Source organism: Sorex fumeus, unplaced genomic scaffold (assembly GCF_029834395.1).
Source record: "Sorex fumeus unplaced genomic scaffold, SorFum_2.1 ptg000125l, whole genome shotgun sequence".
NCBI classification, from domain to species: domain Eukaryota; kingdom Metazoa; phylum Chordata; class Mammalia; order Eulipotyphla; family Soricidae; genus Sorex; species Sorex fumeus.
In genome coordinates, this window is record NW_026606182.1 from 2898131 (window position 1) to 2912126 (window position 13996).

Genomic DNA, 13996 nt, shown 5'->3' on the forward strand with positions numbered 1-13996 from the left:
GTCTAGATGGTTAGGAAAAGGAAGAAGAGCTTGTGCTCGTGTGTGTGTCTGTATGGCCCGAGGCAGACAGTGGTCCAGACAGGAAAAGAAGAGCTTGCATGCTCGTGTGTGTGTGTGTGTGTGTGTGTGTGTGTGTGTGTCTTTCTGTGTCTGTGTGGCCCGAGGCAGACAGTGATCTAGAGGTTAGGAAAAGGAAGAAGAGCTTGCTCCCGTGTGTCTGTGTGTCTTTGTGTCTGTGCCTGCTCTGTGCATGCCTGGTGGCCTTGCTTATGCAAGAGCAAAGGCCCTGCGGGAGATGGTGGCCGGAGGAGGGACAGAAAGGAGCCAGATAGGAAGGGTTTGGAGGCCATGGAATGCCCTACAAGGTGTTCTTTTGTGGTCAATCCAATGAACTATTTGGCACTAAGAAAAACAAGCTTATCAAATCCTGGACATGGAGGAAAATAACAAGTGAAAGTGTCTATCTGAAATAATAAAACTTATCCTCTCTTCCCCACCTCCTCCCCCAAGTAGCCCAGAGGCCTGAGTTCCAGGTTGCTCTGAGCTGCAAATCCCCAGCTCTTTGGAGATGGAGAAATGAGGGCACCGCCCAGCCCAGATGCAGAAATTCAAGGCCCCACCCAGAGACCGATGGATCTCTCGGAAAAGGAGAAGCCACCGAAGACTCGAGATGCCATGATGGGATTATGAAAAGATTAGCAACAGCGTATATGTATGCTGGGAGCTCCAGGGGAAAAAGAAAAAAAAAAAAACATTTTGGAGACATTCTATATAAACTGCTCCCAAAAGTCGCTTGGTTCTTGCTCTCTCAAGCCCCTGTTCTTTCTTTCTTGAACACAGATTTTCGTTTGTTTGTTTTTGAACCACACTTCGGGTTTACACTCCCGGCCTACTCCTGGCTCCGCGCTCAGGGATCACTCTTGGCCAGCTCAGTGGACAATACGGGGTGCTGGGGATTGAATCTGAGTCGTCATGTATAAGATTAGCACCCTCCTCGCTGTACTATCACTTCAACCTCTCTCTCTCCCATCTGGATAAGTTTATATTCTCTCTCAAACACATATTTTTCTCTTTAGCTCCCCTCACGTCTTTTTTTTTTTTGGTGGGGGGTGGTGGGGGTGAAGCAAGGAACTTTTTACTGAAATTTATAAAGATGCCCCCTCACATCAGGATCACAACCATCCTGTTGTTCGTCGATTTCCTCGAGCAGGCACCAGAAATGTCTCCTTCTTCCTAGCCCTGAGATTTTAAAAGAGCCATTTCAATGCTCTTTCAGGATTAGGAGAATGAGACCCATGATTATTACTGGTATTTGGCATATTGAGTATGACACGGAAGTTTGCCAGACTCTGCCGTGCGGACAGGATACTTTTGGTTCCTGCCAGGTTCTCCAAAGGAAAAAATAAGATGCCGGGAGCTGGGTTTTATAGTCTGTGCGTCTTGGCCGTTGATGGGACCAACCTGGCTGTGGCGGCAGCTGGTGGGTGTGACACCTACCTACTGGAAGATGAGGGGGGTCTGGGTGGAGAAGGCCCAGTACCAATCCGAGTAGGCTTGGAGACCTCAGCCCTGGGACCCTCATGACTGGGTTCCTCTGCCAGTTCTTTCTTGCGTGAGACCCATCCGGACGTGTGGAGAGTGGTCCCAGCATGGCCGTGGCTGGCTCCGGAGGTCCTGAGCAGAGCCCCAGCAGCTAAGGACCTCCGGTGCCCCCCTCACATCTAAGTATATTTCTATCAATAAAAAAAAATCATTTAGTCAATAAAAAAATACCTTGCTGGGACAGTGTGCTAGTATAACGTAGGGTGTTTGCCTTGCACATGGCCAGGCATCCCATATAGCCCTGATCACTGCCAGGAGTGATCCCTGAGTGCCACTGGATGTGACCCAAAAAACAAATATATTTAAAAAATTTTTAAAGTCTTACTATTCCACCTCCTCCTGAAATTCTTTTCTTTCTCCCCCCCCCCTTTTTTTTAACTACAGCTCTGTACTGCTGGGGGCTTACTCCTGGCCTTGTGCTCAGGGATCACTTCTAGCTGGGCTTGGGGGGTTTGGGGAATGGAGGTAACAAGGAAGGGAACCAAGTTGGCCATGTGCTAAATAAGTGCCCTGCCTGCATACTAGCTCTCCAGTCCCTGAAATTCTATTTTGTGACGGACATGGGGTGCCTGGACCAAGGTCACGACGTTCTTTTCTGCAAAGAGCAATCCCTCACTCCAATTTGAGTCCGTGGCTCCCTGAGAAATCGGGTGGCGGGGATGATCCCCAGGCCATGCAGAACAAGTGGATTATGGAGCACAGCTTGACAGCTGCCCGTGGGGCTGACAGGACGACAGCATCTGTAGGTTGTAGGTGCTTGTAGCCAACCCATGCCAGGCGTTTTCCTGGTTGGCCGAGGTGGGTCGAGCAGAGAGGTGGAAGCACTATTTTCTCGAGGGTACCTCCCTTTGGTGCTGGGAATTGAAACCCAAGTCTCCTGCAAGTAGAGCCTGCACTTAGCCCTCTGAGCACTCTTCCCTGACCAGAAGGGAGCACCAAATAAAGGATGTTTGGAGGATCCTCCCAAGAAGGGAGATGCATGTTAAAAGTAGACTATGGACTGAACATGATTGCCACTCAATGCCTCTTTTGCAGACCACAACACCCAAAAGGAGAGAGAGAACAAAAGGGAATGCCCTGCCACAGAGGCAGGGTGGGATGGGGGGGATGGGGGGCAGGAGGGATACTGGGATCAGTGGTGGTGGAGAACGGGCACTGGTGGAGGGATGGGTATTTGATCATTGTATAATCGAAACCCAAGCACAAAAATTTGGAAGTCTACAACTGTACCTCATGGTGTTTCACTAATTAAAAAAAAAATCTCTCCATCTCAAAAAAAATTAAAAAAATAAAAAACTTAAACATTTTATATATATATATACATATATATATATATATATATATATATGTTCTGGAGCTGGAGTGAATGTTCAGTGGGTAGGGCACTTGCGTTGCATACAGCCAATCTGGATTCAATCCCGGGCATTGATGTCGGTGGACCCCAACATGTGGCTCACGCGAGTCAGGAGAGAAGGAAGGACAGTTACCTTCTCCCTCTCCGCCGCTGCCACCCGGGACCCGCTGGGAAGACTAGGACTAGTAAAGTCTGTGATGAGCCCCTTTCTCTGCACAGGCTGAGCCCCGCCAACCCCACCACTTGGTCTTCTCGGCACGGGAGTCGATCCCCGCCACTCGGGGAGTCACGGACTCAGGCTGGAGCGAGGATTTGCTCTTTGCAGGAAAGGAGAAACCAGTCCTAGGCCTTACCCAGGGTTTTCAGGGTCATACTTGCAGAAAAAAACTTCAGGAGTAGACAAGCAGTGAAGTAAACAGATTTTATTTGGAGGGTTTTTGAAGGGAAGGAGGAAGAGAAAAGCGGGAGAGAGTGGAGAGTCAGAGAGAACGTAGGCTTCTTGAAGGGCAGAGAGAGCCCCTGCACACATCCCAGCGTTAGATAGGAAAGCATGAAAGTACACATCTCAAGAGGGGAGATTCGGGTTATCTTGATCCGGAAGTTCTGGAATCTTCTCCTGAAATTCTAATCGGATTGAGGGAGAGGTCCAAGGATTTGAGGAACTTCATGGGGAGGGGACCAACCTCCCCAGGTTTGTTTTCTGTATCCACAGGGTGGATTAGTTTTCGGATTTTCCTCCCAGAAGTTCTGTTGACCTAAGTTTTATTGGCAAGGGCCTTTTCCTGTGTTCCTGCCTATATCAGCATCCCATAGGGTCTCCCAAGCCCACCAGGAGTGATCTCTGAGCTCAGAGCCAGGAGCAAGCCCCAAGTACCACCAAGTATGGCCTCAGAACAAAACATGAAGTTCCTGTTCCTGGGGTCCTCCCCCTCCACCCCATGCTCGCTGTTGCAGAGGCTAGGGCCCATCTTGGTGTTTTCACGTTAAGTTCAGATGCTACTGATTTTGTTGGCTCCTCATTACTTGCTAGGCAGAGAAAAAGAATTACAGGCTTGCAACAAAGCCTGCGGGAACAAGACTATGTGAACAGTCTTTAGGCTTTACAGTTTTATTTATTTATTTATTTTTTTCTTTTTGGGTCACACCCAGTGATGCTCAGGGGTTACTCCTGGCTCATGCACTCAGGAATTACTCCTGGCGGTGCTCGGGGGACCATATGGGATAATGGGAATCGAACCCAGGTCGGCCCTACCCGCTGTACTATCACTCAAGCCCCCTGGCTTTACAGTTTTAGATAAGCCATAAAACCATCTCAAGCTAGACCCTGGGTCACTGTGGCCAAGGAGCGACTATCATGTCACCTGCCCAGCCCCCATTTGCGTTCTCCTGCGTGGAACTGGACTTCACGGTCAGGTGCCTCTGACGAATATGTGCTGCGGGGTCTGGTCTCGGTGATGAATACAATCTTTCTGGAAGAAGCGATCATGGGGTGGGCTGGGGTGATTGCACAGCAGGGAGGGTGTTTGCCTTGCACACTGTCTATCCAGTCCTATCCTCAGCATCCCAAATGGTCCCCTGCGCACCACCAGGAGTGATTTCTGAGCACTGCCAGTTGTGGCCCCCCAAACAAACAAAACATAGTCATTGGAATTTTTGACAAATATATGGATGGAAAATTGGCCCTTTCTGACTGACCAGGAAAGAGTAGGTACAGGTGAAAATCAAGAGCAGGGGCTGGAGAGGCAGTACAGTGAATAAGGTGCTTGCTTCACACGGGGCCACCCTGGGTTCAACTGCTGGCATTGCATATGGCGCCTCCACCCCCACAGAGTAAGTCATGAGCACCATCAGGTGTGACAAACAAAACAAAACAAAAATCAAGAGCCAGCCGCTAGTAGGCATTGTTCAAAGGATGGGCTCATGTGGTTTGTTTGTTTTTTAGGCCACACCTGATGGTGCTCAGAGGACATACTCGTGGCTCTGCACTCAGGAATCACTCCTGGCGGTGCTTGGGGACCCTGTGGGATGCCGAGGATGGAATCCAGGTTGGCAGTGCCAGGCAAGTGCCTTACACACTGCACTACTGCTCCGGCCCCATGGGCTCATGTGTTTGAATAGATTCCTCTGTATTCCCCAATAGAGATGGGGGGACTGGTCAGCTATGGAAGTGAGTGGGAAATCAGGAAGGAGGGAGCACAGCATCCTTTTGGGAACAGCAGAGAGAGGTGGAGCCTTGACCAGCAAGCACAAGATTACGTAACAGTCAACCGTTCTTTAAAATAGCCCGACTCGCTGGTGTGAAGGGAGAGGCTGACACGAAAAATGAGAACAGAAGGATGGAGTGAAAACATCAATAGGTCAGGTAAACACCAGCTGGCGTCTCTACAAAATTGCAGAATGAGAAGAAACGCACTTGGCTTTACATCATGTTGAGATCAGAGGTGCAGTTTTCACACACAGGAAAACCAACTAGTGTGAGGAAGGACTGTGCCAAACAAACACACCTAGTTGATTGACTGATCGATGGGGTCAAACCTGCAGTTGGGAATCAGTGGAGTCGACAGGAAGAATTGATCGTATAAATCTGTAATTCCAGGGCCAGAGAGATAGGACAGCGATTGAGAGATTGCCTTGATCCCCAGAACCACACATGGTGCCCTGAGCACTCCCAGGAGTGATCCCTGAGCACCACCAGGCGTGATCCTTGAGCATAGAATGACTGCACTTTGTGGGACTACCTATTGTTGGATAACACTGGGTTGTTCTTGCTGCTTCCGTAGGGAACTTAAGGTTTATTGAGACACTCCCACAATAGAGCAACTGAGGCATACCCAATTCCATCAGACACTAATAATCCTGTACTGCTTTACTCTTTCCTTTATGTTTTCTGCATGGTTTATTTAGCAATGTCCTTATTGTATAGACACAGGAAGACAGTTGATGCTATGCTATGTAACATGGGAGTTAACTGACTCCAAAACAATATTTACTCCTGGGAATCCATATTTACTTGACTTAAGTCTCAGTTGCCCTTAATTCCTAGCACCCTAAGAGCAGGGTCCTGACGAGGGATTGATGGACCCGGGGCAAGCTGTGAGCTACCCTGGCATCGAAATGGGCCAGGGCAAGCACCATAATACTTAAACTAAGTTAAGAGCATGGTCATGGATAAACTCTGTCATGACCCCAAAAGTAATAATTGAATGAGGACCTTGCTGGGGTTAGGAAAGACTAACCTGGCCTGAGGACTGTGGTCTGGAATATATAGTGAGATGTTCCCAGGAAGAGCGAACCTTTAAGCTTAATATATCTCTTCCAGTGTCTATACAAAAAGGACGTTGCTAAATAAACCATGCAAATGACATAAAGGAAAGAGAAAAGCAATATAGGATTTTTAGTGCCTGGTGGAATTGGGTGTGCCTCAGTTGCACTGTTGTGGGACTGACTCAATAAACCCTAAGCTCCCTGCGGGAGGGGCAAAGACAACCCAGTGTTATCCAACACCTATCTTGATTAATCATTATAATATTCATTGTCCTTGGCACTGAAATAATGTGTTTTGAACTTAAGGGTCACATCCAACACTGCTTAGGGGTTATTCCTGGCTCTGCTCAAGAGTGACTCCTGGCAGTGCTTAGGAGATAATTATTTGTGGTGCTGAGGATTTAAACCGGGCCAGCAGGATGCACGCAAGCACCTTAATCCCTTGATCATCTCTCCAGGTCCCAAACAGTGTTGCAAGGTAGTAGGATTACTTAGGATATCTATATATTTATGGGGCTGGAGCCATAGTACAGTAGGTAGGGCTCTTGCCTTGCATGCAACTGACTGGAGTTTGATCCCTGGCACCACAGAGGGTCCCCTGAGCCCACCAAGAGTGATCCCTGAGTGCAGAGCCAGGAGTAAACCCTGAGCACCACCAGGCATGCCCCCCCAAAAAAAAGATATCTATATATTTAATGGAAGAAGAAAGATATGTATGGGCATTTTTTGGGGGGAGGGGGCACACCAAGCTCAGATGGAACCTGGTTGGCCCCATACACGACTAGTGTCTTAGTCCTTACGTTGTCACTCCTGAAATTCTTGGGAGTGTTCAATAACAAACTCAGGAAAATGAATAATTTTGTGGAAGAGGAACGAGATTCCTAAAGGATATTCAGGAATCTTCAATGGCACGATTAATGTCAGCAGTACTGTGTTATTTTTATACTTTTTTGTCTTAAATACTTTGTAGCGCGCGCACACACGAATCCTATCAGAGCCTATTAATTATCCGAGATTTCTATCCAGGCAGCGCATTCTGACTCCATGTTCATTATCAACTTTCTTTCCAACTTCAGCTTCCCATGAACTGGCCCCCTGAGGCAATGGGTTGTTTGGTCAATATTTGCATCTGGTCTGCTTGACTTTTTGTTGTTTGACATAAGAGGGGGGAGTTGGGCCACACCCAGCGGTATTCAGGGGCTACTCCTGGCTCTGTGCTCAGGAGTAACTCCTGACTGTTGTGGGGGGCATCGTCTGTAGTGCCCGGGATCAAACCTGGGTGGGCAGAATGCGAGGCCAGGGCCTTCACCCCTGCACTCCCTCTCCAGGCCTTGACTTCCCACTCTATCCTACATTTTGGAGACTTCCTTGGCAGCTGTGACTTCGTCAGATGGAGGAATTCCTAGAAATTAATCAAAACTGGGGCCCTAAACATATTGAAGACAAAGACTGCAGCCTTAAGGTTGGAATGCTTCCCTCTGGGTCTGTCTGCAGAATTACATAATCTCTCTCTCTCTCTCTCTCTCTCTCTCTCTCTCTCTCTCTCTCTCTCTCTCTCTCCTCTTTCTCTTCTATCTTTTTTTCTCTCTCTCCTCTTCCCCCTCCTCTCCCCCCTCCTCCCCCTTTACTTCCCCCCTCCCTTCTTTCCTCCCTCCTTCCTTTCTTTCTTCCCTCCTTCCCTCCCTCTCTCCTCTTTCCCTTCCTTGCCTCTTTCCTTCCCCCCCTCCTTTCTCCCTCTCTCTCTTTCTTGTTTTTAGGCCACACTCAGCAGTGCTCAGAGCTTACTCCTGGCTCTGCATTCAGGAATCACTCCTTGGGGTGCTGGGGATCTAACCTGGGTCTCTGTGTGCAAGACAAGTGCCCTACCCACTGCACTATCGCTCTGGCCCCAGAATAACATAATTAAAAAAAAAAAAGTTGAAATCTTGAAATCCTGTGCTGCTATTTAATTTCCAATAGTCTGCATCTCACATTTACTTTTCCTACCCCCAAGAACCCAACAGAGTATCTCCTACGAGACCATTCCTCCGAGGCTCTCCAAGGACCTCTGGCCCCTCTCCCATAATGCTCTGGGCTTGTCATATGATTCTCTTTGACCAATGAGACATTAGCAAGCACAGCAAGGAAACCCTTGCCCTCTTGGAAGCCGGCTGCCATGTGAAGAAGTTTTGACATAATTATACACCCATGACAGAGATCAGCCTTCCTTGCAACCCTTCCTGCCAGGACCCGGATACAGGGATGAGGTCATCCTCGACCCTCCAGCCAACCTGCAAGCTGATTGCTACTGCCCAAACCAGCCATTTCCTGCCCTTAAAGAACATCTGATCCGTTTCTCCTTGTTGTCATGTTAGGATGTGAAGCTCTAACCATTCTGAGCAAGAAGGGAACTTTTGTTTTGAATTAATGTTTAGATTGATTGAGATTCTGTGTATTTACAATACTATTAATAAGGGACTGGAAAGATAGTACAGCAGGTTAGGCATATTTGCCTGGCATGCAGCTGACCTGAGTTAACACACCCGGATGTGCTCAGGACTTACTCCTGGCTCTGTGCTCAGGGATCACACCTGGCAGGCTCAGGCAACCATGGAGGGTGCCAGGGATTGAAACCAAGTCAGCAAGGCAAGTCCCCTACTCACTAAGGCTCCAGAACTTCTTGATCATTGATCTGTATTTGGGCATTTGCGTTGCTTCCACATCTTGTCTACTGTACTAAGCATGACCATGACCATGCACAGGTGTGCATAGAGCCTTTCAAACGAATATTTTGGTGATAGATGCCAAGAGGTGGTGTCACTAGGTCTTTTGAAGAAGAAAACACACACCAGGATGTGAAAGTGAAGCGACCAAAAAAAAAAAAATCACATCTTTTGTTTCCTTCTTTTTGTTTTGGGGCCACACAGGATTTCAAGATTTCAGCTTTTTTTTTTTCCAATTATGTCATTCTGGGGCCAGCAGTGCTCAGGGCTTACTTCAGTGGTGCCAGGGATTGGAGCCAGGTTGGCTGCGAGGCAAGTGCCTTACCCACTCTACTCTGTCCAGCGTCATTTTTGTTGTATGTGTGAGAAGTTTTGTGTCACACCTGGCTATGCTCAGGGCTGACTTTCGGCTCTGCAATCAAGGATAACTTCTGGCAGTGCTGGGGGACCCCAGAGGTACGGAAGTTTGAACCTGGGTTAGCTACATGCAAGGCAAGTGTGTCCCCTATTGTACTATCTCTCCGGCCCAGAACCAGGCACTTTGAAGTCATCCTAAAGTCACTGAATTAACTAACCATGGAGCTTGTTAATTTTGTTTGCTTATGTTTTGGGACCACACCCGGCCATGCTCAGGGCTTTCTTCTGGCTCTGGGCCCAGGGATCCTTTGTGGTGGGTCTCAGGAGTCCATATGGGGTGCTGGGGATGGAACCTGCGTCAGCCACATGCCAGGCAAGTGTCCGAGCGGCTCCACTATCTCTCCAGTTCCAGCCACTTCTCAATTGCTTTCATTTTTTTAACGATAATATGAAATGGCACAGTTCTCATAGCTTAAGTAATTAAGTTTGGTTTTCTGTTATTCGCCGCTGGAGGCTTTCTGATACACGTCTCCACCAGGCTTTACTGGTAAAAATACAAAAGGCCTGAAATAACAAGCATTCCAAATTCTTGCCATTGCTGAAAAAGTGAAACAATATCTTGTGATTGCTTATCCAACAACTGTTCTTGGGGCCGGAGCAATAGGGCAGTGGATAGGGTGTTGGCTTTGTATGTGACTGACCTGAGTTTGACCCCCTCCAGCCCCTATAATGGCCCCCCAAGCCCACCAGAAGTGATCCCCGAGCATAGAGCCAGGAGTTAGCCCTGAATACTGCCAGGTGTGGCCCCAAAATCAAAACAAACCCCCCCAAAACCCATCAGTCTCCCTTTTCCTCCTTAACAGAAGAGTCCCGGGGCTGGAACAATAGTACAGTGGGAAGGGTATTTGCATTGCACAAGGCTGACCAGGATTTGATTCCCGGTATCCCATATGGTTCTCCGAGCACTGTCAGAAATAATTCCTGAGTGCAGAGCCAGGAGTAACCAACCCCCTGAGCACTGCTGGATATGACCCAAAAAGCAAAAAAAAAAGAAAAAGAACCCTGAACATTTTGGGTGTGGGCGAGGGGATCTGCACAGGGGCTCTTCCTGGCACCGTGACCCTGGGTCATGACTGTAGCTCTAAGCACACCAAGCCCCATTCTAGCTCTCCAGCTCAAGAACCCTGAATTTCATCAGGGCTTTCTAGAACTGAAGATTGTCACCTGCCTTCTCGGCATATAACTATGGCCATGTACCTACCTGAGTTCAGCTCATTGAGCTAAGAGATGCCATGTGGTATGAAGGGCTGACTTAGCTGGAAATATTATTTATTTTTACCTTCAACTTTTCACCATTTTATAGGTTCCAGTTGCCTCCTTAAATCACACACTGACTTTGAGGATAGAGGTCAAGAATGAGGATGGTCTAGAAGGGTTATTCAGGGATTACTCCTGGTGGTCTCAGGGGACTGTATAGGGTGTCAGGTAGGCCGCATGCAGGGAAAGTGCAATGCCCACTGAGTCAAGTGCTCTGGCCCCAAACCACCTTATCTGCTGTTCTATCTTCCCAGCTTCTCATGTCACTTCTTTTTTTTTCTTTTTGGGCCACAACCAACGATGCTCAGGGGTTCCTCCCGGCTCTGCACTCAGGAATTACTCCTGGAGGTGCTCGGGGGACCATATGGGATGCCAGGGATCGTACCCATGTGAGCCGTGTGCAAGGCAAACACTCTACCTGCTGTGCTATCTCTCCAGCCCCATCATGTTGCATATTTCTTTTTTTTTAATTTTTGCTTTTTGGGTCACACCCGGCAATGCACAGGGGTTACTCCTGGCTCTGCACTCAGGAATCATCCTGGTGGGGCTTTGGGGACCCTATGGGATGCCGGGGATCGAACCCAGTGTGGCTGCATGCAAGGCAAACGCCCTCCCCGCTGTCTATGACCCTGGGCGGGGCGGGGGGACTGGACTGTCATAGCTCACCAGCCCTGACATCCCCAGGCTCGCCCGGCAGTGCTTGGGGCTTACTCCTGGCTCTGCCCTCAGGGATCACTCCTGGTAGTGCTCAGGGAAATCTATGGGATGCTGGAAATCGAACCCTGGTTGGCTGCATGCAAGCAACCTCCCTACCGCTGGACTATTGCTCCGGCTTCTCTTTATTTATTTATACTATGTTATTCTAGAACATGCGGAAAATAGACATGCTTTTTCTTTTCTTTTTTGAGGGGGGAGGGATTTGGGTTTCAGCAGCAGCGAGTGCTCAGGGGCTTCTCTTGGTTCTGTGCTCAAGAGTGCCCCCTGGCAGTCCTCAGGGGCCCATACATGGTACAGGATGGGGTGAGAATAGAGGAGAGGGTATTGCGTGTGGGATTTGAACTTGTTTCACTGGATTATAAGGTAAATTGCCTTAAACCCTGTATTATATTTTCTGTGGGGTTTTTTTTGGCTTATTTTGGGTCACACCCGGCAATACTCAGGGGTTACTCCTGATGGTGCTCAGAAGACCATATGGGATGCCAGGGATTAAACCCCGGTCAGCTGCATGCAAGGGAAACACTTTTCCCCGCTGTCCTATTGCTCTGGCCCCAACTCTGTATTATCTTTCAAGGCCTCAGAGCAGCTCATTTTTTATCAAAGAACAAAACTTTCCCTTCCCCGGGACAAAAGTATGCATTCATATTTGGATACTAAAAGAATTCATTTCAGTGACTTTGCAGAATACAGAAAGCTCCTAAATGACTTTATCTGTGTTTATTCTGAGAAGCTTCTGCGGTTTAAAAAAAGTAAGGGTGGGGGGGGGGGAGAAAAGCTCTTATTGTTCAGTATTCCTCAAGGTGAACGATGAGTGTCAGGCTGGTCCCCTCTGTTCCCACACCCCAGCTTCTCCCCCCACTTGATTCCTGCTGTCCCAGCTTAACCTTTTCTTTCTCATTTTGGCATGACAGGACCCAAGAGGACCCTCTTGACAACCATAATCACTTGCTCGCTCATTCTTTCAATCATCTCAGGCTTTCCTCTGAGCTAGAATACATATTCTTTGAGGGAAAAGATTTTCTTCATATATTCTTTATTTCTTATGTAGGGGTGGGTGGGTGTTGGCTAACTCCTGGAGGTGCTCAGAGGACCATTTGTGGGGTGTCGGGGATCAGACACCCCACCATCTGTGCTATCTGGCCCTCTTTTTATATCCTTGAGTACTTAGCATTCAGTTTGCATTTGGTGAGTAAATGACAGAATGAATACTGTTTGTACCAAATGGTACTTTGAATTGTCATACAAGTTGATGCAACAGAGGAGACAAAATATTTTGAAGTCTTTGAAGATTAGTGTTTCCATTTATTTTGTTTTGCTTTGAGGCCACATCAGGCAATGCTCAGGGGTTATTCCTGGCTCCGCACTCAGGAATTACTCCTGGCTGTGCTCAGGGGACAATGTGGGATGCCGGAGATCGAACCAGGGTCTGCTATGTGCAAAGCAAACACCCTACCCACTGTACAATCACTCTGACCTCATAGTATTTTAGCTTTTAACACTTAGTTTACTTTTTAAAAACAAAATTTTTGATTTTCATTTTTCAACCACACCTGGCTGTACTCAGGACTTACTCCTGGCTCTGTGCTCAGATCACTCCTGCCAGTGCTTGAAAGACTGTATATGGTGTTGGAGCATGAACTTGAGTCATTTACTTGTAAGGTAAGTGCTATAAATAATATATATATATTTTTTTGGTGTTTGGTTCACACCCGGTGGTGCTCAAGGATACTCCTGGTTCTGTGCTTGGGGGTCGGGTGAGTTTCAGTTACAGCACTGCTTGGAGGACCACGGGGTGGGGAACTGAACCCAAATCTAGGCCCCTCAAAGGCACAGCATGCCCTCAGCCCACTGAGTTATCTTTTCAGTCTGAGAAACAGCAATTTTTACACATTTATAACATTAATATTAGGAAATGTTATAATTGGGCTGGAGCGATAGCACAGCGGGTAGGGCGTTTGCCTTACCCGCAGCCGATATGGTCGACCTGAGTTCGATTCCTCCGCCCCTCTCGAGAGCCCGGCAAGCTACCGAGAGTATCTCGCCCGCACGGCAAAGCCTGGCAAGCTCCCCGTGAGTATTCAATATGCCAAACACAGTAACAATTCTCACAATGTTACTGGGCCCGCTCGAGCAAAATCAATGAACAACGGGAGGACCGTGACCGTGACCATTATAATTAATTGTAATATTTTATATGATTTTGAATTTTCCATCCCAAACTTAAAATATAAAAGTTATGCACTCCTGAGATTCTAATTACCTTCCTCTTTGTCTTCCCAATAAAATACATAGGTGTTAGAAAAACATTTTTCATATAGGACATCTTTCACATGGAACATTTCTGAGCTCTTAAGACTTTGTCTTCTGAGTGGTCACTTTGGAATGTTAATGTGAGAGAATTAGGTATCTTTTCCAGAGTTAATTATCAATACACTTACTCATTCATATATACACACACATATGTGTGTGTGTGTATATATATATATTCATGAATTGATACAATGCACAGTTATAAAACCAGAACCTTCAACAATCAATGTAAGATTTAAATCTCCATTGCTGATTATCCTTTAATAGCATCTGAGAAAAACAAATTCTTACTTTAGGATCTGAAATTTGAGACTTCTTCCCATCTCTGCAGCTCCTAATAAGCACTAAGCAGCAATCTGCATCAGCTCACCAC